The sequence below is a fragment of the Aotus nancymaae genome, unplaced genomic scaffold, assembly GCF_030222135.1.
Source record: "Aotus nancymaae isolate 86718 unplaced genomic scaffold, 86718_ANA_hifiasm-v0.15.2.pri h1tg000122l, whole genome shotgun sequence".
NCBI classification, from domain to species: Eukaryota; Metazoa; Chordata; class Mammalia; order Primates; family Aotidae; genus Aotus; species Aotus nancymaae.
Genome location: NW_026988537.1, coordinates 1,252,463 through 1,280,112, shown reverse-complemented (window position 1 = coordinate 1,280,112; position 27,650 = coordinate 1,252,463). Strand labels below are relative to the sequence as shown.

Sequence of the window (27,650 nt, the reverse complement as noted above, 5' to 3'; positions counted from 1 at the left end):
CTGAGCCCCCCTCCAAGAGAAGATGGAAGTCTCTGAAGACAAATGTCACCTGCCTCCTAATTTTGTCTAGTGGAAGCTCTGCCTATAACCTCAAAACTGCGGTTTGCTTCCAGTCACAGTGGCTCCCACCTATAATTCCAGCACTTTAGGAGGCTGAGGCAGGAGGATTGCTCGAGGTCAGGAGTTTGAGATCAGTCTGGGCAACATAGCAAGAACCTGTCTGTATGTATATTAGCCAGGTGTGGTGGTGTGTGCCTGTAGTCCCAGCTACTTGGGAGGCTGAGACGGGAAGATCACTTGAGCCCAGGAGATCAAGGCTACAGTGAGCTGTGATGGAGCCACTGCACACCAGCCTGGGTGACAGAGCAGGGAGACCTTATCTCTAAAAAACAAAAACAAAACTGAGGTTTGCCAAATAGGTCTGCCTTCTAGTGCTCTCCCTTGAGACCCATTTCTCTCTGGGTGTACTAAGCATTGCACTAACACTCCCCAGCAGACAAGTGGAGGCAGCACCAACATTTTAAGACACACTATGTGTGAAAATCTTAACATTGAGAAATATACATCCATTAACCTTTTACCTATCATTGAAAAAAAAGGGGCCCTATTTTATCCTAGTTCTTTTTTTTTTTATTGCATTTTAGGTTTTGGGGTACATGTGAAAAACATGCAAAGTTGTTGCATAGGTGCATTCATGGCAGTGTGATTTGCTGCCTCCCTCCCCCTCACCCATATCTGGCATTTCTCCCCATGCTATCCCTCCCCAACTCCCCCCCCATCCTAGTTCTTGACAGTAAGTGCTTTGAAATCCCTGGGTCTGATGCAAGTTTCAGGGCCCTTGTCAAATCCTGCTTCTCCTGTTCTGCTTCGCTGAAGGGTATGAGCACTGAGCAGAGAAGGAGCAATGGGAGCTACCCCTGCTCAAAAATCTCTCTCCCTTACATCCTACCAGGAGAGTCAACAACGCTCAATCCTTTTTTCTTTTTTAAAAAATTTACATACAATTACGTACCATAAAATTCACCATTTAAAAATGTAAGGTTCAGTGGTTTTTAAATATATTCACAAGGTTGTTCAGCCGTCACTATCTAATTCCAGAACATTATTACCACCAAAAGAAATTCTGTACCTGGCCGGGCACAGTGGCTCATGCCTGTAATCCCAGCAATTTGGGAGGCCGAAGCAGGTGGATCACTTAAGGTCAGGCGTTCAAGATCAGCCTGGTCAACATGGTGAAATCCCATCTCTACTAAAAATACAAAAATTAACTTGGCGTGGTGACACATGCCTGTAGTCTCAGCTACTGGGGAGGCTGAAGAGGAGAATCACTTGAATCTAGGAGGTGGAGGTTGCAGTGAGCAGAGATCACACCGCTGCACTCCAGCCTGAGCACCAGAGCAAGACTCCATCTCAAAAAGAAGACAGTCCCTCTCTATCTCTCCTCCCGCATCCTCTAATCTTCTACTTTAGATCTTTATGGATTTGCCTATTCTGAGCATTTCATCTAAACGTAACCATACAAAACATGGTCTTCTGTGACTGGCTTCTCTCAATAAGCGTGATGTTTTCAAGGTTCTGAGCTGTAGCATGTATCAGTGCTTTACTCCTTTTTATAGCCGAACAAGATTGTATTGTATAAATAACCATATTTTTAAATGCATTCATCTATTGATGGACATTTGGGCTGTTTCCACTTTTTGGCTATTATGAACAATACTGCTATGATCATTTGTGTATACGTTTTTTTTTTAGGTGAAAGAAGTTTTAATGAAGAATATGAAACGCTTTCTGGATGTGCATGTGATCCTTGTGCAGGGGCTATGCTAATCTCTGTATTGCTCCAATTTTATTAGGTTGGTGCAAATGTAATTGCTTTTACATTGTTGAAATTTGCTGTTTGATACTGGAATGCATTCTTAAATAAATGTGGTTATGTTATACATCATTTTAATGCACATTTCTCACTTTTGTTTTTTGCTAATGGCTTATTACTTGCTGTTTATTTTATATTTAGACTATGGAAATGACGTTAGACAAAAAGAAAATTCGCATGATTTTCTTATTTGAGTTCAAAAATGGGTCGTAAAGCAGGGGAGACAACTTGTAACATCAATGACGAATTTGGCCCAGGAACTGCTGACGGACGAACGCACAGCGGAGCGGTGGCTCAAGAAGTTTTGCGCAGGAGACGAGAGCCTTGAAGGTGAGAAGCGCAGTGGTTGGCCGTCGGAAGGTGACAGTGACCAGTTGAGAGCAATCATCGAAGCTGATCGTCTAACAACTGCACGAGAAGTTGCCGAAGAGCTCAACGTCAACCATTCTATGGTCATTCAGTATTTGAAGCAAATTGGAAAGCTGAAAAAGCTCAATAAGTGGGTCCCTCGTGAGCTGAGCAAAAATAAAAATTAAAAAATCATTGTTTTTAAATGTCCTCTTCTCTTATTCTACGCAACAACAATGAACCATTTCTCGATTGGATTGTGACATGTGATGAAAAGTGGATTTTTTCTTTTCCTTCTTTCATTTTTTTTTTTTTTTTTTGAGACGGAGTCTCACTCTGTCGCTCAGGAGTACAATGACATGATCTCGGCTCACTGCAACCTCCAATTCCCGAGTTCAAGCAATTCTCCTGCCTCAGCCTCCTGAGTAGTTGGGATTACAGGTGCATGCCACCATACCCAGCTAACTTTTGTATTTTTAGTAGAGACAGGGTTTCACCATGTTGGTCAGGCTGGTCTCAAACTCTTGACCTTGTGATCCACCCACCTCGTCCTCCCAAAGTGCTGGGATTACAGGAAAAGTGGATTTTATATGACAGTCGGCAATGACCAGCTCAGTGGCTGAACCAAGAAGAAACTCCAAAGCCCTTCCCAAAGCCAAACTTGCACCGGAAAAAGGCCATGGTCACTGTTTGCTGGTCGGCGGCCAGTCTGATCCACTTCAGCTTTCTGAATCCCAAGGAAACCGTTGTATCTGAGAAGTGTACTCAGCACATCGATGAGATGTAACATAAACTGCACACCTGCCGCTGGCATCGGCCAACCAAAAGGGCCCAATTCTCATCCATGACAACCTCATCTCGTGTGACCTCACGTCGTACAACCAATGCTTCAAACGTTGAACAAACTGGGCTACAAAGTTGTGCCTCGTCTGCGGTATTCACCTGATCTCTTGCGAACTGACTGTCACTTCTTCAAGCATCTCGACAACTTTTCGCAGGAAAAAACGCTTCCACAACCAGCAGGATGCAGAAAAATGTTTTCCAAGAGTTTATGGAATCCTGAAGCACGTATGTTCATGCTACAGGAATAAACAAGGTTATTTCTTGTTGACAAAAATATGTCGATTGTAATGGTTCCTATTTTGATGAAAAAGATTTGTTTGCGGCTGGGCGCAGTGGCTCATGCCTGTAATCCCAGCACTTTGGGAGGCTGAGGCAGGTGGATCACAACATCAGGAGTTCAAGACCAGCCTGTCCAAGATGGTGAAACCCCGTCTCTACTAAAAATACAAAGATTAGCCAGGCATGGTGGCAGGCACGTGTAATCCCAGCTACTCGGGAGGCTGAACCAGAGAATTGCTCCAACCTAGGAGGCGGAGGTTGCAGTGAGTCGAGATCGTGCCACTGCACTCCAGCCTGGGTAACAGAGCAAGACTCCAACTGAAAAAAAAAAAAAAAAAAAAAAAAAGATGTGTTTGAACTGAGTTATGATGATTTAAAATTCAGTGGTCTGAAGCCACAATTACTTTTACACCATCCTAATCGTGTATGTACGGCTAAAGCGAGCACTGTGTACAAGTTTTGGTGTGGATATACAGTTTTTCAACTCTCTTGGTTATGTACCCAGGAGTAGAATTGCTTGGTCATAAAGTGGTTCAATCTTAAGGCCAAGGCTGCAGGGAAGCTTTTCTTTTAAGACTTTTAAAAACAGCAGTTTTAAATTCACAGCAAAATGTAAAAGGTACAGACATTTCCCATATACCTCCTGCCTCAGCTCTTGTGTGGTCTACCCCATTACCCACACAGGGAAACTTCTGACTTGTCCATACCACAGGGTGCATTGCTTCAGGTAGCCAATCAGATTACTTTGGCCTATCACCTTGAGGAAGACTTTTATTTAGGAAGCTGGGGCACAGGAGGGCAATTTTAGAACTTACGGCAATGTGGAGGAAGACATTTATATTAGGATTTGTATTATCATGAAAGAAATTGAGCACAATTGGATTAGGCAAAGGGGGAAACTTTTTGGCAGCCTTTCATAATTGCAGAGGGGACGTAGTTGGAATTCCAGGATATCTGGAAGCAGGAGCTTCAATACCACTAACTCTCTTCCTTATCTCCCAGCATGAGGCTTCATTCTCTCAGCGCAGCTTCCTTCACAGCAAGGAGCAGGACTGTCGACAGCTCCCCTGCCTCAGTGCTCACAACGCTGTTCCTAAACAGAGACTGAATTTCTTTCCTTAAGCTCCAAGTGAAAAAATCCTGGGGACGGATGCTGACTAACTTGGCTTGTGGTTTGACCTAGCCTTGACCAGGCGGTGGAATGCTCTGTGGTCAGTGCATGAAATATTCTAACCGGCCCAGTTTTGGTCATGTTCCCACCCAAAGAGTCATGAATGTGGCCAAAGGGCAGGATATGTAATAACGTGGCAGCTCCTTTGGAGCCACATGTTTGCAGTGGGGAGAAGAACATGCCCCAGAAGAAAAGAGGTGCCATTCCCCAAAAAAAGGGAGGAGTGCTGGGCCAGCACACGCCAGGTATCCACAGAAATGCCCGGGCGGTTGGTATGGCCTCGGGCAGTGTGAATGCCCTGGTGACCTGGAGGAGCAAAAGGCTCAGGCAGAGGTAATTTGTTCTTTTGTTGGGTTTTTTTTTTTTTTTTTTGAGATAGAGTCTTGCTCTGTCACTCAGGCTGGAGTGAAGTGACACCATCTCAGCTCACCACAACCTCCACCTCCCAGGTTCAAGGGATTTTCCCTCCTCAACCCCCTCAGTAGCTGGGACTACAGGTGTGCACCACCATGCCCGGCTAATTTTTGTATTTTTAGTAGAGAGGATGTTTCACCATGTTGGCCAGGCTGATTTCAAACTCCTGACCTCAGGTGATCCACCCATCTCGGCCTCTGAAAGTGCTGGGATTACAGGTGTGAGCCACTGTGCCCAGCCAAGAGAGGTTTAAGTGTAGCAAAGACAAACTCCTGGCAAAGTTTTTCAGAGCCCCAGAAGTTCTAAGAGCCCTGCATAGGCCCCTAAGTCACCCCTGGTTAAAGCTTCTGATAATCTAACAAACTATGTACTGACTGAGGCCGCTTACTCTCTGCTACTCAGGTAGCTGGTGAAGGAAATGTACCCATTTCTGACCATTGGCATTTCTTCCTCAGGAGATTCGGTTGTAACATGAACCACAGGGCCCTAGTGCAGCATTTCATGTCAAATATCATATTGCACCGATTTGCTCTGTTCTCCTGACATTTTCCGGCTCGCTCCCACACCGTATTCACAGTGTTCATCGTATTCATGTTGAAGGTCACCTCTTTGGAGACCTCCCTCACCCACTTAGGCACCCTCACCTCTATTCTTATATTTGATTTCATTTTTAACACATTGGTCGTTACCTGATATCTATGGGTTCTCACTTAATCTTTTTCTCAACCCCTCTGACAGAGCAATGGTCTTCATACTTATTCAGGATAAAACACTGGGAAATCATGATGTTCTTTGTGACATAATAGTGTATTTAATTTTATCTTATGGGATAGGAACAATTTGCTCACTGAAAAAATGGTTGTATGCATGTACTTTTTGGTAAGGCTCTCAGCTTAGCCTAAACTATAATTCAGATGTCCATCTGGGCATGCAGATCCTATAACCACCCCACCGTGATCCCAGATTGGCATTGGGCAAGGAGCCAAAGATCTTTTATTTGCATATGTATATAAAAGTATAGCAAATGGAATAGAACAATACTTATCAAGTTTAAAATAATAAATTCACTGGGGCATGGGTGTGATGGCTCACACCTACAATCCCAGCACTTTGGGAAGCCATGACAGGTGGATCACTTGAGGTCAGGAGTCTGAGACCAGCCTGGCCAACATGGTAAAACCTGAAAATACAAAAATTAGCTGGGCGTGGTGGCGCATGTCTGTAAATCCCATCTACTTGGGAGGCTGAGGCAAAGAATCACTTGAACCTGGGAGGTGGAGTTTGCAGTGAGCTGAGATTGTGCCACTGCACTCCAGCCTGAGCACCAGAGTGAGACTCCGTCTCAATAAATAAATAAATAAATAAATAATAAATTCATTGAGCATGATGGTGCACGTCTGTAGTCCCAGCTACTTGGGAGGCTGAGGCAGGAGGATCACTTGACCCCAGGAGGCGGAGGCTGCGGTGAGCCATGATTTTGCCTCTGCACTCCAGCCTGGGTGATAGAGTGAGGCCCTGTATCAAAATAATAATAACAATAATTAAAATAATGATTACTTCTTGGAACCAAGAGGGATAACTTTCAAAGGAGATTTTAGCATTAACTTAATGTTCCAATATTTTTTAAAGAGGTATATATGTGTGTGCATATACATGTATATATATAGGCAGAGAGAGAGACAGAGACAGAGACAAAAAGATGGAGAGAGACAGTGAGACAGAGGGCAATGTTTTTAAAAATAGTAGGAACATCAAAAAGGGCATGGAAGCAAATATGCCAAAATAGTAACAGGAGTTAATTTTGAGTGGTTGGAATGTAGCAGATTTGTTTTTATTCTCTTATTTATTTTCTTAACTATTTCTCACTAAATAAAATAATATAAAACCAAAATTAATCACAAGAATAGAATGAAATCACTGCTAAGAAGGCTTTTACCGTATTAAACTGATTGATCAGCTAAACTTTTTTTATCTGCAATAGCAAACTCATATTCTTGCACTTTCAGTTTAGGTTCATAGTTTCTCTTTCTCTCTCTTTTTTTAACCATTTTCTTTTTAATACAGTGTTGATGTTCTGAAAATCTCTGGAGAGGAAAGATGTGAGCATGACCTTGTGGCTTCTTTTGACTTTTTGGAGTCATTTTAGATTCAGAACTGATTACATATTATCTCTAACGAGCAGAGTGATTCAGCTCTTTGAAAAAATAGAATTTTAATGTCTCTTCCTATTAATAGCTTGCATTTTTAATATGCTTTGTTGAGTAGATTAGTCTTAGAATCTGCAAAATCTGTGGTAAAACCACAAAAGTCTTTGATGGTTCCAGTAAGTACTCTGCACCCCCTTTCAGCGCTCAGAATTTTAGTGATCACATGGCTGATATTGACAGCTGTGGAACTGTTCAGGGCAGGGATTTTTGTCTGCTTTGTTCATTGCCATAAGCTTCCCCAGTTCTGAGCACAATAGGTTGGTAGCATAGAAACTGCTTAATAAATGTTGAATAAATACATGCATTTGAAGCATTTAGGAACTCCTTATATATTGCTTAATTTAAGAGTTGGTCTACTTTCTCTCTGGGTGACAGTCTCTAAGAATAGGCATGATAAAGTATGAGGGTCTCAATGATGTCTTCTCTGATGGAAGAGCAGAAAAGCACCAGGGAATGGGAGCCTAGACTGATTAGACTTGGGTCACATGCCCACTGGGAATGGGAAGCAGCATGAAGACTGGAGTGAGACCCACCTATGTCAGGAATTTAAAACAGTCAAACTCAAAGAAGCAGACAGCAGAATGATGCTTCCCAGGAGCTGGGTAAAGGGAGAATAGAAACAGGGAGGTGTCAGCCAAAGGGTGCAGAAGTTTCAGTTATGCAAGGGAAATAAGTCCTAGAGAGCTATTGTACTGTATAGTATATATAGTTAACCGTACTGTAGAATATGCTTAAAAATTTGCTAAGAGGGTAGATCTTAGGCTAAATGTTCTTATCACACACACATACAAAAGAGAGAGTGAGGAGGAATCTTAGGGCTGATGGTGATGTTTATGGCATCGTCTGTGGTGACTGTGAAACAAGTGTATACATATCTTCGAACTCTTCAAAGTGTATATATTAACTATGTACAGCTTTTTATGTGTAAATTATACCTCCATTTAAAAACAAAAAAGAATTGGCGTAGGAAAGGATCAGCTAAAGAAGGGGAGTACAGTCAACAAGAGAACAGGACATCGGACGTTGGGGGAATGAATGCGCATGGTACCCACGAGCGCATCATACGCTGTTCAACCACATTAGAAATTTCAGAGACAAAACTTCAAAAGGGAAACGGGGAAGATGCTAGGTATGATGGTGAGGCGCAGAAGCAGGAGGAACAGAAGAGGTCAGAACGTGCGAAGTAGAGAACGCTCTGGGATGAGGAGTGAGAGGGAGGCAAGCGGCAGGTCCGCAGGCGCAGGAGGCTAAGATTTCACCCTGTGCGTGGAAAGCTCCCAGAGGGTCTTGAGCCGGGAGGTGACATAAGCCATTTATGTTTTCATTGTTTTTTAATTTAAAATGTTATGTATTTATTTATTTATTAGAGACAGGGTCTCACTCTGTCACCCAGGTTAGAGTGCAGTGTCACAATCATAGCTCACTGCAATCTCAAACTCCTGGACTCAAGCAATCCTCCTGCCTCAGCTTCTGAGTAGCTGGGACTACAGGTGCCTGCCACCATGCCTGGCTGATTTTTCAGATATTATTTTGTGGGAATGGGGTTTTGCTATGTTGCCAGGGTGGTGTGGAGCTCCCAGCCTCAAGCAATCTTCCTGCCCCAGTCTCCCTAAGGGCTGGGGTTACAGGCATGAGCCACCAGACCCAGCTTATTTATGTTTTTAAAAGCTCATTCTGGCAGCCATGTGGAAAACCAAACATGGGAGGTAGCAAGAGAGGAAGCCTGGAAACCAGGTAGGAGGGTATTTCAGCCATCCAGGCAAGTAGGAGCGAGACAGTCAGTGACAATTCACATAGCTAATCGGAATTGGGATATATGTTACAAAAGGGATGAATAGGGTAACTTGGTCTGGTCTTGTGGTGGCGGGGTTGGAGGGGAGTTGGCAAAGGCTTCTCTGAGCAAATGACATTTAAGCTGGGACCTAAAGGATGAGTGAAGGGGAGATGAGAAGAAAATTTCTTCCCACCACAAGAGATACTGGTGGGAAGCCTTGAGGCCAGGGAAAAGCCAGCTCACTCCAGGAACCAAAAGGAGGCCAATGCGCGTGGAGCAGAGAGCAAGAGGAGCAGCTGTGTGAGATGAGGCAGCAGGAGGCGGATCTTCCAGGGTCTTGCGAGCCTTGTAAGCCTCGTCAGACTGTCGGGCTTTAGCCTAAGTGCAGAAGGAAGCCATGGAGGGATTTTAAGCCTAAAAGGAACATCGCTTGTTCCCTCACTTAACATTTATTTACTAAGCAATGTCTACACGACAAGACGAGATTCACAGTACGGAAAGAGCACTTTGCAATATGTGACGTTTTTAAGAGAGGGCACAGAGGACGAGTGGGCAGGCTTCTGAAGTAGACAGTGGGAGACCGTGATGCTTTGGGCAGCAGAGGTGGCAATGGGAATAGAGGGAGTGGGGGACGTGGTGATTGGCAGGCTGGGGGAGCAGGGGTGAGGGCAAGGCTCTGAGATGGGGCACTGCACAGTAAGCACTGGCAGATGGGGTTCAGCAATGGACTGGGACATTGCATTAGAGTCCAAGGAGCACGCAGTCAGTCCCCGGCTTCTTATCCCATGATTATCTTAGAATATCCTTAGAGGACTGTGGTAAGACTTATAGAATTGTAAGACTAGCAGGAAGCGGATGACACACTTAGAATCATTCTAAGTGGGTTTATTTACAAAGGGTTGCTTATAGACACGTGGGCAGGGAGTAGGGGAACCATAGAGGACAATCCTTGGCCCCAGTGATGAGGGGAGAGAGCAGACACCGGATGCCAGAAGGAGGTAGTTACATAGAGAAGGTCACCTGGAGAGAAGCCGTGATCTTTGGTCAAGGGACTCACAGGGAAGAAGACAAGGAATAAAAATTCTTCCTGACTCATTTGCCTCCCTTTCGTCAGTCCAATGCCCCAAACTGGTCATCCCCAACCAGAAGCCAGAGGACTTGGAAGCTATGGTGTGGTGTGTTCAGATCAACCTCCAGGTGGCAGTGTGGAAGAAAGAATGGAGAATGGGGCTGAAGTGGCAAACAGAAGTCAACCAAACTGTCAGACGCAACCAAAATACAGTTCAAATTCTCACTTCTTGGCCTGCATTGGGGTAGAATTTTATGTATTTTATTTATTTATTTATTTTAATAATAGAGATGGGAGTCCTACTATGTTGCGGAGGCTGGTCTCAAACTCCTGAGCTCAAGCAATCCTCCCACCTCCGCCTCCCAAAATGCTGAGATTACAAGCTTGAGCCACCGTGCCTGGCAAAGGGTTGTATTTTAAATACTCTATCTGGGAAAGAAAAATGGAAGCAGAAAAACGTGTGACATTGTTGAGGTGACATTGTTCCTCAACTGCTGGAGGAAGCCCCTCCCTACATCGCCCCCTTAAAAAAAAAAAGACTTAAGGAGTTGACAAATAAAAGTTATATAAAGAAGCTGGGCACAGTGGCTCACGCCTGTCATCCCAGCACTTTGGGAGGCCGAGGCGGGTGGATCACAAGGTCAGGAGTTCAAAACCAGCCTAGCCAAAATAGTGAAACCCCGTCTCTACGAAAAATACAAAAAATTAGCCGGGCGTGGTGGTGGGTGCCTGTAATCCCAGCTACTTGGGAGGCTGAGGCAGGAGAATCGCTTGAACCCGGAAGGTGGAGGTTGCAGTGAGCAGAGATCAAGCCATTGCACTCCAGCCCAGGCAACAGTGTGAGACTCCGTCTCAAAATAAAAAAAGTTATGTTGTGCAATGTAATGTTTCAATAGATGTATACGTTGTGAAATGATTACATCAAGCTAATTAACATATCCGACACCTCACCTATTTATGGTCTTTCTCTGTGAGACCCTCACCCATGCTTAGCTATTACTCAGGACATTTAGTGGTAAATTCCAACGAGAATAGTTTTTTGGTATCTGAAGCTTTTGCCAGTCTTTCAGCAAAATCTAAAATACATTTTGAGAAATGCAGATTTTACAGTGAGGTTCAAAGGAATTCAGTTTGCATCCTGCACAAACGTGAATTGTTTTCTGCAAAGACAACCGAGGCAACTCTCTGGAGCTTAAACATATCAGGACTGGGCCATCCTTGCCAAATAGCAAAATCATTTCTGCTGCATCATGAATTTGAATTATCAGGCTTTCTGCCGGTTGTTTTCCCCACTATCCAAGTTACAGCAAATTTGTTTTGCTAAGCCCGTTGTCTTTTTAAAATCCCTGACAAATCGTATGGAAAAAATGTCATTCTTGCTTAAAATCCAGCTGGTCAGGACAATTTCCATCTATGACCCAATAAAGCAGGTTAGCCAGGTATCTTATTTCTTTGTTCTCTAAAATGTTATAATTCTGGAACAGCCTTTTAATATTTTTCTTAATAGCTCTGGTTTCCACTGAAGTTAACGATGATGACTTGTGGTCTGACAGTTCTCTTGGCACTGTACCAAAAACAGAAGCGAGAAAGCACATTCTCAGCCAGAGAGGCTTAACAGCTAAGCCAGACTTTCAGCCGGGAATCCACATTTCTTTCTTTTCTGTACCTCCTCCCTGCCTTGAGCAAAAATGTCATCTGGCAGGTTTTTTGGTTTCTTAACTCCAGAAAGCTATTTGAGCCCAACAATTCCCAAAAATGTCACACTTTTTTTAAGTGCATATAAATGTCTATCTGTTTTCTTAAATAGAATATTTGCCTCCAAGTTAAATCAAGTACTTTCTTCTCTACTTAGAATGTTCTTTATCAAATATTGTCTTGAGGCCAAACCGCAGCCTGAGATTAATGACATAGGCAGGCCAACGGCAGGTTGTGAGGTGGCTACAAAGTGGAATGCTGTCCCTTCTCCCCTTTCCTCTCCCTCCTGCAGTCTGTCCCTGATCCCCTGGCCCCTCCCATGACAGTCCTCCCCCTGAGAAACGGGAAACAACATTGAGAGGGTACGGGAGGGGAGGCTGCGTGAAGAGCTTGGGAAAGCTTGGTTTCTGAACACTTTAAAAATTTAAAGTAGGGAACAGAAAATTCTATTTAACAAAAGACAAAATTAATTTTAAAAATCCAATTCTAAGTTATAATCATTTAAGGGCAAGAGAGATGATGGAAAAAGAAAGGAAAATAAAGAGGGAGAAATAGAAAAGTGACCTTAATGATTGTGAAATTCCTGAGAAGCACAGGTCTAATGTATTCATATTAGTACTGTATAGGAACACCATTAATATATTAATCCCATTTTTAAAAATACAACCCTTTAAGAAGCACGGGTAAATACCACTAGAACTTATTTTTCTGAAACAGGAAATTGCTACCTGGAGCTTAGAAACTGAAGCATTTATAAATCTATCTTTATTATTTTAAACTAGAGGAACTCTTACTTCCGGTATGAAAGTGGAGAATGTCATATCATATGTATAGACAATTGGGTCAAGTTTAAACGGATCAGCCCCATTTCAAAATTCTGTGGAATATTGCCACACGAGGTGGAAATAAGTGGGGTTTTCACTTTTTATAATTTTCACTAATGGGGTATCACTCCAAGGGACTGATGAAATTAAACTGAAACAGAGTTCCCTTGTTCCTCCTTTACATGAACTCAATTCAAAAAGTTGAGGAAAGGCCACGCACTGTGACTCATGTCTGTAATCTCAGCACTTTGAGAGGTCTGGACAGGAGGATCACTTGAGGCCAGGAGTTCAAGACCAGGCTGGGCAACATAGCAAGACCTCGTCTCTACCGCAACCCCCCCACCCGAAAACACACACACAAAGTCACCAGGTGTGGTGGTTCACAATGGGGTACTAGCTACTCAGGTGGCTGAGATGGGAGGATGACTTGAGGCCAGGAGTTCAAGGCTGCAGTGGGCTATGATGGTGCACTGCACTCCAGTCTGGGTGACAGAGCCAAACTCTCTCTAAAAAGAAAAGTTGAGAAGAGCCTACAAATATCTTTTCTTTCACGAAATCTGAATATCCCCAGGCCTCTAGCCTGTAAGTACAAATGAGTGTTTTTATCCACATTTTGGGAGATGATGATCCCCACCTATTCATGACCACCCCGCTACAGTGTTCCCCTCCCAACTCCAGACCAGTGTTTCTAGAAGTCTCCAAGGAGTGTCTATGTGTATAGGAATTCCACGAGTTTCCATCCTGCTTTACTTGTTGGGCATCTCCATGTCATTTGGACATCTGTTCACGGGGGAAGCAAAGGGACTCGCCCTCTGGCTCTCAGCTCCCTCTCAGGTGGCCTTGCTCTGCTTGCTCCTGGCACTCCAGGCAGCTGTGTGGTGAGATGGCCTGCAGGTTGCCATGGGCTCCTCTGCCCTTGGAAGGCCCGGGAGTCAGGTGAGGGTCAGGGAAGGAGCTGATGACAGGGGTGAGGTCCAGCAAAGGGGAGACCGAGAGGGAAAGGCCTGGCTCTCCTATTAGGACAGAAAGATAAAGGAGACTTCTGTAGTTTCTATGATTTCAGCCCAGCTTGGCAGAGCAGGAGACCAAAAGAGATTTGGGATCAAATTCTGAACCAAAGCTAGGGCCATTTTGCCTGGCTTCAACCAGGACTTACGGGTGCCATGTATGTAGCTGGCCAGTGACATACAACACAGCTCACTTCATGTTTTGTGTCAGAGATGCCCACACAGACAGGGTTTAGGTCCGTTTTCTTTTATTTGCATTAAACTTCCACCAACAACCTCAGAAAATCTCTCTATGGACAACTCAATACACTGACATTAACTGCTCCCATCACAAAGCAAATCAGCCAAGATGTACAAAAATAAGTTTTATTAAAACCAATTTGTGAAAACTAATTCCTGTTCATCTTTAACAGTAAAGTTTCAGGGTTCCACAGTGCACATAGTTCCTCAAAAACTTCTCCCTGGGTCCCTCACAGCCCTAGGGGTTCCATGGTCATCCCTGACTCTTCACTTGCTTCGTTTATTCCTTTGGTAACATGGCTTTTCCAGCTCTCACTTACCTGCCTGACTTCTGACCTGACTGTCATATACCTGGTCAGATCTGGGTCAGACCCCATTCCCACATGGGGAGATCGGCCTGACTCCTATAGGCAAATGGAAGGCAGACCCAGAGGCAGCGCCATCTAGAGTGGAGAGCAAATTCTACAACTGTGTCCAAAATCAAGAGCCAGTCTAAACCAGAGAATTGTGTCTAAATGGGTCATCAGGGCAAAGGGGCTGAGTACTGGCCAAGTTGGATGGAGTGAGAGGAGGGCGATCAGGGGTAGCAACACTGAGTAGGGTAGCAGGATGAATTTCTCAGAAATTGATACCTGGGACATGTTCATACAATTCTTTGGAAGGTGTTGCACAGGCAGGTCACACCCATTTAAAGGTAGCAGGATGGGCTGGACAGCCAGTTCTCTGACTACGTCCCGACAGGACCTCATTCTCTGCCCACACGCTCCTCCCTAACCTGTTACAAATTCCACCTCCCACTCCCAGAGCCCACCCAGTTTCTGCCACAACCTGTGAAATCTCTTGCTTTCTTTTTTTTTTTTTGAGACGGGAGTTTCGCTCTTGTTACCCAGGCTGGAGTGCAATGGCGCGATCTCGGCTCACCTCAACCTCCGCCTCCTGGGTTCAAGCAATTCTCCTGCCTCAGTCTCCTGAGTAGCTGGGATTACAGGCACGCACCACCATGCCCAGCTAATTTTTGTATTTTTAGTAGAGACGGGGTTTCACCATGTTGACCAGGATGGTCTCGATCTCTTGACCTCGTGATCCACCCGCCTCGGCCTCCCAAAGTGCTGGGATTACAGGCTTGAGCCACCGCGCCCGGCCCTCTAACTCCTTAATTTCTACTGATCTTGCTTGTAATTTATAATTCCTTCTTTGCATTGGCCTCTCATTTTTGTGGGCACCTGGATAAAATATTTATTGATGACTTATTGCCCAGCTGAGAAGTCTCCAAGGAGTGTCTATGTGTGTAGGAATTCATACACATAAAAATACCAGGGTATTTTTCTAAGTGCTCTATCTGATAGAAGAGCCCAGACCTTGAAGTTAGACAGGTCTCTATTTAGATCCCACCCTGTCAACTTGCCAGTTGTGTGATTTTGGTTAAGTTACTAACTACTCCGAGAGCCTCAATTTTCTCCTTTGTCAAATATGCACAATGGGGTTATTGTGAGGATTATGTGAGGCCGCATATATAAAACAGCCTAGGGCCGGGCGCGGTGGCTCACGCCTGTAATCCCAGCACTTTGGGAGGCCGAGGCAGGTGGATCACGAGGTCAAGAGATCGAGACCATCCTGGTCAACATCGTGAAACCCCGTCTCTACTAAAAATACAAAAAATTAGCTGGGCACGGTGGCGCGTGCCTGTAATCCCAGCTACTCAGGAGGCTGAGGCAGGAGAATTGCCTGAACCCAGGAGGCGGAGGTTGCGGTGAGCCGAGATCGCGCCATTGCACTCCAGCCTGGGCAACAAGAGCGAAACTCCGTCTCAAAAAAAGAAAAAAAAAAAAACAGCCTAATGCCTGACAGAATATATATGTTGCATTCTCCTTTCTTTTGAACTCATTTTGTAGGGAAATGGTGAGCGAAGAAGCCATGGTTTTGTGGGCACCTATAGTTCTGTTTTATATATTAACAAGAAGAGAAATAGGATTCTCTGGGTTTATGAGCAACGTAATAACTAAAGTTCCTGGCAATGGATGAGTCTCATGATGTCTTAATCCCAAAATTAAGAACCATAAGAAAAGCAGTGGTGTGTGCAGTGACCACGGCACCACATAACACTGTGGGAACACTTCAGCCAAACCTCAGGAGTGATTTTCTTTTGCAGTAGCCCTTTTCTTTTTTTGCTTGGCAAACTGTCATGGCCTAATTTTTAGAAAGGGACTTGGATAGAAAAAGGGAAACCCCGAATATTAATCAGTTCCCATGCTTATGAATAGTAAACAGAAGTAAAACTGCCTGTTGAAATTAATTCATTAAAATCCTCTTTTATAAGAGCAAAATAAATTCTAAAAAAGAAAATAAGTTTGGCATAATATGCCTCTAAAAAAGTAATTTTTTCCCAATAAGGGCAATGGCAGAAAAATATAGATCATTAATCAGAATAAACGTAGTTAAGAAAAACTGGCCGGGCTCGGTGGCTCACGCCTGTAATCCCAGCACTTTGGGAGGCCGAGGTGAGCAGATCATGAGGTCAGGAGTTTGAGACCAGCCTGACCAACATGGTGAAACCCCGTCTCTACTAAAAATGCAAAAATTAGCCAGACATGGTGGTGCGTGCCTGTAATCCCAGCTACTCGGGAGGCTGAGGCAGGAGAATCGCTTAAACCCGGGAGGTGGAGGTTGCAGTGAGCTGAGACCACGTCGTACTCCAGCCTGGGCAACAGAACAAGACTCTGTCTCAAAAAAAAAAAAAAGAGAGAGAGAGAGAAAAGAAAGAAAGAAAAAAGAAAGAAAGAAAGAAAGAAAGAAAGAACAAAAGAAAGAAAGAGAGAGAGAAAGAAGAAAGAAAAAGAAAAAAAGAAAGAGAAAGAAAGAAAAGAAAGAAAGAAAACGATTTCGGCTGGGTGCGGTGGCACACGCCTGTAATCCCAGCACTTTGGGAGGCCAAGGTGGACTTGAGGTCAGGAGTTTGAGACTAGCCTGGCCAAGATGGTGAAACCCCATCTTTACTGAAAATACAAAAATTAGCTGGGCATGGTGGCCTGCACCTGTAATTCCAGCTACTAGATGAGTGAGGGAGGAGAGTCGCTTTAACTGGGAGGCAGAGGTTGCAGTGAGCCAAGATTACCTGGGCGAAAGGGTGAGATTCTGTCTGAAAAAAAAAAAAAGAAAAAAACCCAGGAAGTGAAGAAAAACTCCGTCAAAGATTTAGTAACAAATAATAAAAATGATTAAGTGACTGACAGTAAAGAGATTAAGTGGCCCTCAAAAATGCATCCGGACTCAGGAAAAACAATGATTCAGAAGCAATGGAGATAATTCCGTGATCTATAGACAAATCTGCTGGATGATGGGCACCTGGGGAGAGCAGGGAAGTGAGTGCGTGCTGTAAAATAGCCACCTGTGATTGGCCTTGACAGCCTAGAGTTCTCCAGTTCGCCTATGCAAAGGTCTCATTCCAGGGACAGGATCTAGAAGTCACCAGGCTAAGCTTGCTAATATCCTCGTACTTACCCGGACCCTTCCAGGGTGTCTGAGACTTGGAATAACTAGGCCAGCGTGCACCTCCTCCCTTCCACAGTGATCCCAAAGCTTCTCCCAACCCCATCCCTAAGACACAATAAATGACTAAGTAAAAAACACAAAACTTTAGCAAACTCCTAATATAGCAAGTTCAAGAAATTATGCAAAATCTGAGTTTATCTATAATTACCTCAGAGAAGGGCATGGGTTTTTTTTTTTTTTTTTTTTTTTTTTTTTTTTTTTTTTTTTGTCACAGGCTTCTCTTCCACCTGATCTGATTTTAATCCACAACACAATTATCTAAGCAGACAGCCTAACCTCCTAGAACACCACAGAGCTAAGGAAGGAATCAAAACTGGCATGTTCTAGATGGAAGGCAGAAGATACAGGCTTGCTCCATTTCAGCCTGTGCCACTAGGACAGTCCTAAAACCAAATCCTGGGTTTGAGCACCGCTCACCGAAGTATTTTGCTTTGGCATGGTACTGGAGATCAAAGGTGGGAAAGATTCATGGTCACGTCAGAAACGAAGTTTGCTTTCCTGCCTATGCCGCTTGTTTGCCCAGTAATCTTTCTTCTTTATTAAGCAATATTATGGGGGTAGGGAGGGGGCCAGAGGCATTTCGGAAGCAGGTGCACAGCAGTGGACTGTTGAGAAGGAGAGGCCATACCCACTCCCTCCCCTCTTATGCCTTTCCCGTGAACACATCTTCTCCATTCCTCAAGCAAAAGTAAGGCCCTCTCCCCTGTCGTGTCAACCCATTCCTCGATTTGATCATTCACTTAGTCACTCAAATGATTATTGAGTGCCTGCTGTGCACTGTCTATGATAGTTCCCTCCATGAATGCCTATGGCACTTCCTCCTCATTGTGCGTGGTTACATCAATCAATCATTCAGAATGTGTTTTTCCATAACTGTGATGGTTACTGTGCTCATACTATGAGGTATATGAAATTGCTCCTGTGAATCCACTTGGGAAGACATGACATGCCCACTTATCATTGAGGAATAAATGATAAATGCCGAACAAATGGTGCAGACAGAAAGTGTTACGTTTCAGGAAGAGGTCTCTGTGGGCTAATGTGGTCAATAAAGGAAGACTTTCTGGAGATAAATATATGAACAGATGAATAGCTTTACTTCTCAAACTTCCAACCTCAGGTCATCTGCCCACCTTGGCCTCCGAAAGTGCTGGGATTACAGGCGTGAGCCACCGTGTCCAGAAGCTTTGCTTCTTTTACCATAAAGTAAGTTCCTCGATCAGAAATAATATTTTATGGTATACCATGGTGGTGAATGAGGCATTAAGTAAACCTATAGATAATATTTCTCTCAGCTCTATGGGGGGCAAGAAAGGCAGATTATTCAAAATGTATTTCTATTCCAAGGAGAATAAATTACCAAATTGCTTTTCCTTAGTCAAAGTAAAAGAAGGGGGCAATGTAATCAACCTGCCACCAGGTGGCAGTCTTTTCTTGCTGAGTATAGAAGTGGCTTGAGGGCTCAAGGTCAGGCTGACATTCAAGCAATGGCAATAGCCAGATGAGCTTTGCTGAGGGGAAGTCCATGTTAAGTCCATAAATGATTGTGCAAGTACAGAAGTGTTTGGGGAAAGAACATGAGAGTCATGAAATAGGTAGCCTTGTCCACTGGTTATTCAGAATGTCTCAACCACAAAGGCTATTCGATGGTCCTTCACATAAGACACAAATATTCTTACATTCTGGGATAATTCTGAGATATTCATTCACATATATCTCCCCTAAATCTCCAGCTACCAATCTCTTGGTGTTCTGTTCTTTCTTCCAAGTTTTTGAACATGCGATCATACATTTAGCCCCAGCCCTTGAATGTGCATAGATCTGCCCCTCGGTCCATTCTTCTCAGCAAATGGACCATGACGTGTTGTGATCAAAGTTATGCTCAGTGGGAGGGTTTTCATTCTTTATTGCCTTTCAGGCCACATCTAAGTTGGACAGCTATTGTGGGTTCAATTTTGACTGGTAACTCCACACCATGGAAAGTCATCTGTAATCCGGGCTTGAATCCCTTTTTCCTTTCTCAGCTGATCACGGGCAACTTCTCATTAGGATACAGCTGTGGACTGAGTGTGAAAAGTGCAGGCATACTGTGAATGAGGGTCACCTGCTTAACTTGCGTCTTCAGAAACTGCTTACACCTGAACTTATATATGCCAATCCCGCTTGATGATGAAACAATTTGATGAGCTCTGGGCTCATCAAATTTACGGTTTGGTGTCTCAGACAAGTCCCAGTTAAGATGGGCAACTCACTTCATATGAGGTGTCCTGTGGTCAGGTAGAAGTGGCTGGATGGCTTGGTAAGACATGTGGATTCCAGAATTAGATACACTCCACGAAGGTTCAGGGCCCAGCTACTTCAGTGTGGTTTTTAGGAGTCCAATGGTCAGAGATTTGCTGGAATAATCTCTCCAAAATAAAAGACAAATTGTGGCATCTTCCACCCTAACCCAAACAAGAAGCACAGAGCCTGGAAGTCTCTTTAGATTCCGATGCAACTTATCCCACACTTAGGAATATTGCACCTGCCCATATACTGGGTGACATGGAAGGCTGCCAGCTTTGAGGGGGCTTGGAGCAAGAAAGGGCACTACATCAGGTCCCGACTGTGATACAAGCCTCGGATCGCGTGATCCAGCAGGCCCGGTGGTGCTGGAGGTATCAGTGGTGGCAGAAGATGCAGTGAGGGGCTTATGGAGAACTCCAGTGAGAGAATCACAATGCTGGCCCCTTAGAGTCTGGAGAATGATCATGCTACCCACAGCAGAAAATCACATACCCTTTGAAAAACAGTTTTTGTCAAGTTCTTATCTTGTCAAGTTGCAGAAGGCAAGTTATTCTGGTAGAGGGAGAGTGTTTGACCATTGAACATCAAATGACCCATGCCTTCAGAACTTCTTCACATTATAATAGGTGTTCTGTCCATCCCATCAAGTTAAACAGTTGGATGGGCCCAGTAGCAACTCATCAGTTCATGAAAATGGTATATCCAGGTATATCCAGGATCAAGTTCAAGTAGGACCAGAGGGTACGAGTGAGCTCTATGGGCAAACTGCTCAGACCTTCATGTCACCCATTAGAAAGGTCTCTTATGATGAGTTAAAGTGGAAGGAAAAGCCCAAGTATTTGTTAAAGATGGGTCATCTCATTAAGCGCCTACTAAAAATTAGTGGTGACTACATGATAGTCACATTCACAGGTGGTCCTTAAAGACAGTGGAGAGGGAAAATCTTCACCAAGGACAGAGCTGGGTCTCTGCTTTGGTGGAAGGAAAAATCACCTGCATATAAATTCCTGGTTCTGGCCAATGGCTTGGCTGTCTGGTTGAAGGCCTGGGATGCAGAGGACTGGAAGACCAGAGACAAAGGAAATCTGGGCAGAGGAAGTGGATGGACATCTGAGAGTAGGCACAAAGTCTGAAGACTCTTGTATCACGTCTCCCAGAAAGTATCCACCAGACATTAAACAACCAAGCAGACAAAATGGCTCTGCCAGTTGATATTAGTCAGACTGCATCGTCGGCGATCCCAGAGCTGAGATCATGGGCACACAAGTGGGGTGACCATATGGCAGAGTTGGAGGCTACATATGAGCCCAACAGCATGGACTCAGGCAAAGTCAATCTAGTTATCTCTGAATGTTCAACTTGTCAGCAACGGAGAGCATCAGCAAGCCTTCAACATATTATTCCTCAAGGAAAACATCCTGGACATTGAAACTCACCTGTTCTAAAAGGGTTAGGGGTTCACTCTCACAAGGGATAATGCCTATTCTGGGTATGGTTTTGCCTTTCCTACCCACGGAGCCTCAGCCAGGACTGCTATCTAGGGGCTCATGGAATGCTTGATCCACAGGCATGGAATCCCACACAGCATAGCATCTGGCCAGGGATCTGGTTTGAAGCAGATGTACAGGAGCAGACCCATGACCATGGGTTCCACTGGTCATATCGCATGCCACACCATCCAGACGCAGCCAGGCTCAATGAATGCCAAAATGGCCTCCTAAAGAGGAAGCTGAAGTACCAACTTTGTGAGTGGGTCAGTCTGTCTATATTCATTTATTTATTTGTCAGAGTAACATGATAAAAATGCTAACAGTGATTATTTCTTTAAAAAATTTTTTTTTTCTTTTTATGGAAAGGAAGTCTCACTGTTTCCCAGGCTGGTCTCAAACTCCCAGGTTCGAGTGATCTTCCCACTTCAGCACCACGCTCAGCCTCTATTTATTTACTTATTTACTCATTTATTTACAGAAATGGGATTTCACTACATTGCCCAGGCTGGTTTGAAACTCCTGGACTCAATCAATCCTCTTGCCTCGCAAAGAAAAGTCCTGGGATTGTAGGTGCGAGCCATTAAGCCTGCTAACAGTGATTATCTCCACATGGTGATTTTTATTTTCTTCTTTTTGCCTACCTACATTTTCTAAAGTTTATGAATGTATTAGTGTTACATTAATAGGGTAAGAATAAAGAAAACTCCCTCCAATTTCTGAACCCCGGCATTCTTTCCTTTCCTCTCTTGAACTCTCTAATCTTTGGGGCTCTCTTCTCACCATAAAGAACATCTGGTACTTCTCCAGAACCACAGAAGCACTTCCCTGCGACCATTTACCGCAGAAACGCGCATTGCTGAGGCATTTGTCCTGTATGGTCCCTGGACTCTCTGAACCTGCGAGTACTGTTTTGTCCTCAGTGTTCTGAGTGCTTGGTACACAATACCGCAAAGAAATTTACCCTGGTGCCTTCTGAGTTCTAGAAACCTGCCACTATTTATCTCAAATCCCAGAAACTCCTATTTCATCATGAATCTGTGTTAGTTATTTATTGCTGCATAACAAATTACCCCAAAATTTGCAGCTTAAAGCAATATTTATCTGACACAGTTTCCAGAGGTCAGAATCCAGGAACAGCTGAGCAAGGTGCCTCTGCTTCCAAGATGACTCGCTCACGTGGCAGCTGACATCACGTGTGATCCTCCTGAGCCATGGAGGCCCTCGCTTAGTCCTTCTCTTGAGCGCACTTGGATAAACCCTGGGGTATAATTAATCGTTGAAGTTTTTTTCTTTTTAAATAGAGACAGGGTTTTGCTATGTCCAGGCTGCTCTTAAACTCTGGGCCTCAAGCTATCCTCCCACCTTGCCTTCCCAAAATGCTGGGATTACAGGTGTGAACCACCATCCCCAGCTATCTTTGAGTTTTGTTTCATTTTTGAGGCAGGGTCTCACTCTGTTACCCAGCCTGGAGTGAGTGTAGTGGTAGGAACGCAGCTCACTATAGCTTCAAAGGATCCTCGCACCTCAGACCTCCGAGCAGCTGGGACTCAGGTACACACCATTTCACTCGCTAATTTTCAAATTTTTGTAGAGCCAGGGTCTTACCATGTTACCCAGCCTGGTCTCCAACTCCTGAGCTCAAATGATCCTGCTGCCTCACTCTTCCGAACTGTTTGGATTACAGGTGTGAGCACCTACCGCATCTAGTGATTTTCTTTCTTTCTTTTTTTTTAAATATATATATATATTGCTTCCCTTAGATTGCCAATCATGCTGTTATTTTCCCTATACCTCAAAAATGTGTTGAGCTCTAAGCTCACAAAGTACAAAATGCTGTAATTTGAATGTTTTGTCCTCTCCAAAATTCATGTTGAAACTGAATCCCCAATGCAACAATACTAAGAGGTGTGACCTATAAAAGGTGATTGAGCCATGACAGCTTCATCCTCATGAATAAGATTAGTGCTCTCATAAAGGGCTCGATGGAGAACGCTGGCCTCTTTTTGCCCCTTCCGTCCGTTCCTCTATGTGAGGACACAGCATTTCTCCCTCCAGAGGATGCAGCAACAAATCCCATCTTGGAAGGGAAGACTGAGCCCTCACCAGACACCGAACCCGCTGTCATCTTGATCTTGGCCTTCTTAGTCTCCAGACTGTGAAAAATAAACTTCTGTTGTTTATATGTTACCTCGTCTCAGGTATTTTGTTATAGTAACACTAATGGACTGAGACACATAGAAACGTCATAGAATATAAGGATAGGTGTTTCACTCAGAAAGAACTACCAATTTTCTTCTGATTTTGTTCAAATGAAAACCAGGCCAGGTACAGTGGCTGATGACAGAAATCATAGCACTTTGAGACCAAGACAGGAGAATTGCTTGAGCCCACGAGTTCAAAACCGCAGTGAGCAATAATTGTATCACTGCACTCCAGCCTAGGCAACATGGCAAAACCCTGTCTCTGGCAGATTTGAAATCTATAGGCCTAACAAGTATGAAAAGAAAGAGCTGGGCTCAGTGATCCATAACAGCTTGATGAAGACATGATTATGAACTAAATCGAACTTCATTTCCAGGCCTGATGGGATTTGGGAACTAGATTCACCCTCCTGCCAGCTACAACAAAAACAGGCAAAATAATTTTGAAGCTTAAGGAACTACTTTAAGAACTGGGCCCAGGATCAGGCCCCGTAGTCCCGGCTACTCCGGAGGCTGAAGCAGGAGGGTTACTTGAGCCCGGGAGTTCAAGGCCAGCCTGGGAGACAGAGTGAGTCTCTGTCTCTAAAAAAACAAAAAAATTAAGAAACTAGAAAAAGAAGAGCAAATTCAACTAAGAGTGAGCAGAAGAATAGAAATAATTAATAAATATAAAATACAAATAAATAAAAAAGAAAAGGCAAAAACAATAGGAAAAATTAATGAAATCAAAAGCTGGTTCTTTGAGATCAATAAGTGATAAATCTCTAGCCAGACTTTCAGGAAAAAAGAGAGAATATATGAGTTATCAATATCAAGAATGTGTAAGTGGTAACATCACTAAAGATTCTATGGTTCTATGATTATTAAAATAATAATATGGAAATATTATAAGTAACTTTTTACATATCAATTCAACAGCATAGATGAAATGGATAAATTTTTTGAATGACATAAACTCTTAAAATTCACTCAGGAAGAAATAAGTAACCTGAATAGCCTTATATCTATTAAAGAATTGAATTTGTTTAAAAAAATCTTCCCACAAAGAAAAGTCCACATTGCTTAACTGGGAAACTCTAAATAATACAGAAAGAAGAAACAATAGCAATTATACATAAATTTTACCAGAAAATGGAAAAGTAGGGAATTTTCCCCCAAATAATTCTATAAGGCCAGTATTATCCTGATATCAAAAGCAGACAATGACATTCCAAAAAAAGAAAACTAGAAACAAACATCCCTCAGAAATATGGTTGCAAAAATTCCAAAAATATTTTTAGCAAGTTAAATCCAATAATAAGTTTTAAAAAATACATCATAGTCAGCTACAGTTTAACTCAGGAATGTAAAATTGGTTTAGCATTTGAAAATCAATGTAATTTGTCATATTAACGAGCTGAAAAAGAAAAAGGTGTATGATCACTCAACAGATGCAGGCAAAGCATTCAACAAATTCCAGCCTCCGTTGATGGTAAATCTTCTCTACAGAGAAAGATTAGAAGGGAACTTCCTCAACTTGATAATGGCCCTTCTGAAAAACCTACAGCTAACATCATACTTAATGGTAAAAGATAGTACTTTCTACCCAAGGTTGATAATCATTCTCATCATCTCTGCTTAACATCATACTAGAGGTTCTAATTTAAAGAGAAGATCCTGGTTAGAAAGAAAGAAGTAAAAATATCTTTATTTACAAATAAAATAATTAAATGTAGAAAATCTGACAGGATCTCCCAAAATCTAGTAGAACTAATAAACAAAAAATAGATGTAGGCCGGGCGTGGTGGCTCATGCCTGTAATCCCAACACTGTGGGAGGTTGAGGCGGGAGGATTGCTTGAGCCCAGGAGTTCTAGACTAGCTTGAGCAACACAGCAAGACCCTGTCTCCACAAAAATCAAAAACAAAACAAAACAAAATCAGCCAGGCACAGTGGTTCATGCCTGTAGTCCCAGCTACTTGGGAAACTGAGGTAAGAGGATTGCTTGAGCCCAGGAGTTCAAGGTTACACTGATCTATGATTGCATCACTGTATTCAAGCCTGGATGATAGAGCAAGACCCTGTCCCCCTCCAAAAAAAAAAAAAATCTACTAGAACTAATAAATGACTTTAGCAAGGTCTCAAGATACAAGATTAACAAGCAAAATCTATCGTATTGTAATACATTTGTAACAAAGAATTATACATTGATATTTTGAAATATCATTTACGATAGTGTCAAAAATATTAATACTCCAGCTTTTCTTGATTCATAAAAATTTTTAAATAAAAAACATTAAATACATAGAGATAAATCTAACGTAAGATGTGAAAGGCCTGTTCACTGAACACTATAAAACATTGTTGAAAGAAATAAAAGAATAACTTAATAAGTGGAGAGCCGTACCTCGCTCTGATCCAGAAGACTAAATATTGTTATGATGTCAATTCTTTCCAATTTGTTCATATATTCAAAGCAATTCAAATCAAAATCCCAGCAGGCTTTTTTTGGAATTTGCAAATTGATTATAAAATTTATATGGAAATGTAAAATACTGCAATAACCAAAACCATTTGGGCAAAAACCCAGAACACATTTGGAGGGCAAATACTGTCTGATTTCAAGACTCATAAAGCTACAGTAGTCAAGAGTGTGTATTATTGGTGTAAAGACAGACAAATAGAACAAAATAATTGACGAGTGATATGGACTGAATGTTTGCGTCCTATTCAATATTTATACATTGAAACCCTAACCCCTAATATGATGGTGTGAGGAGGTGGGACCTTCAAGAGGTAATTAGGATTAGATGAGGCCATAAGGATGGAGACCTCATGAATGGGATTAGTGCACTTATAAAGTCATCAGAGAGCTTGCTTCCCCTCTCTGTTCTCTGCTGTGAAGATAACAGCAAGAAGTAGCCGGTCTGCAAGCTGGAGAGGGCCCTCAGCAGAACTCTATTATGCTGGCACCTGCTCTTGGACGTCCAGCCTCCAAAACTAAGAGAAAAATGTTTTTGTGGCAGTTTAACGTGCTCTGTTATAGCAGCCCAAACTATGACAAAAGAATCTGAAAAAAAGACCCACGTATTATGGACACTGATTTTTAACAGACGTATGAAGAAAATTCAGTAGGTCAAGGGTAGTCTTTTCAGTAAATGGTGCTGGAACGATTGCATATCCAGATGGAAAACAATGAACTCCAGTCCATACCTCCTACCAGATGCAGAAATTAACTCAAAATGGATCATGGCCTAAACATAAAACCTGAAACTATAACATTTCTTCTTTTTTTTTTTTGAGATCGAGTCTTACTCTTTCACCAGGCTGGAGTGCAGTGGTGCAGTCTTGGCTCACTTCAACCTCCGCCTCCCAGGTTATAGTGATTCCCCTGCCTCAGCCTCCTGAGTAGCTGTGACTACAAGCGTGCACCACCACACCCAGCTAATTTTTTGTATTTCAGTAGAGATGGAGTTTCACCATGGCCAGGATGGTCTCGATCTCCTGACCTCATGATCCGCCCGCCTTGGCCTCCCAAAGTGCTGATTACAGGCTGATTATGATTACAGGCATGAGCCACCGTGCCCAGCCTATAATATTTCTTAAAAATAGAATAAAGTCTGTAATATTAGGTCAGGTAAAGATTTCCTAGGTATAACACCAAAATCACAATCCACAAAAGAAAATTAACACTGAACAGAGTGGCTCACGCCTGTAACCCCAGCGCTTTGGGAGGCTGAGGCAGGAAGATCACTTGAGCCCGGGAGTTCCAGACCAGCCCTGACAACATAGCGAGACCCCATCTCTACAAAAAAATTAAAAATTAGCTGAATAGGCTGGGCATGGTGACTCACGCCTGTAATCCAAGCCTTTTGGAGGCCAAAGCGGGTGGATCACCTGAGGTCGGGAGTTCAAGACCAGCCTGACCAACATTGTAAAACCCCATCTTAAAAAAAAAAAAAAAAAAATTAGCTGAATGTGGTGGCACATGCCTATAGGCCCACCTACTCTGGAGGCTGAGGTGGGGGGTTCCCTTGATCCTGGGAGCTTGAGGCTGCGGTGCGCTGTGATGGCTCCACTGTGCCTAGGTGACAGAGTGAGACTGTGTCTCAAACAAAAAGAAAAAGAAAAAGAAAATTAATTAATAAATTCAACTTCAGCAAAGTTAAAAACTTCTGCTCTTCAAAAGATACTGTCAAGATACTGAAAAGACAAGTCATCACCAGGAAAGAACATTTCAAAGGATACAGCTCATTAAGAACTTGTACTCAGAATAAAGAACTCTCACAACTCCATAAGAAGACATCCAATAAAAAACGGGCAAACTATCTGAGCAGTCGCTTCATCCAAGAAGCTATTCAGATGAAAAATAAGCAACGAAAAGATGCTCGACGTTATTAG

General features: G+C 43.2%; 1 non-coding gene and 1 pseudogene across 1 annotated transcript; one reads left to right on the top strand and one right to left on the bottom strand.

The window, feature by feature from the left end:
* Positions 1 to 1,770: 1,770 nt before the first annotated feature.
* Positions 1,771 to 1,874, bottom strand: LOC135272676 (U6 spliceosomal RNA). The gene has a single exon (XR_010340676.1). It is a non-coding gene; the product is annotated as a U6 spliceosomal RNA (small nuclear RNA).
* Positions 1,875 to 2,017: 143 nt separating this feature from the next.
* On the top strand, positions 2,018 to 27,650 carry LOC135272658 (histone-lysine N-methyltransferase SETMAR-like; annotated as a pseudogene).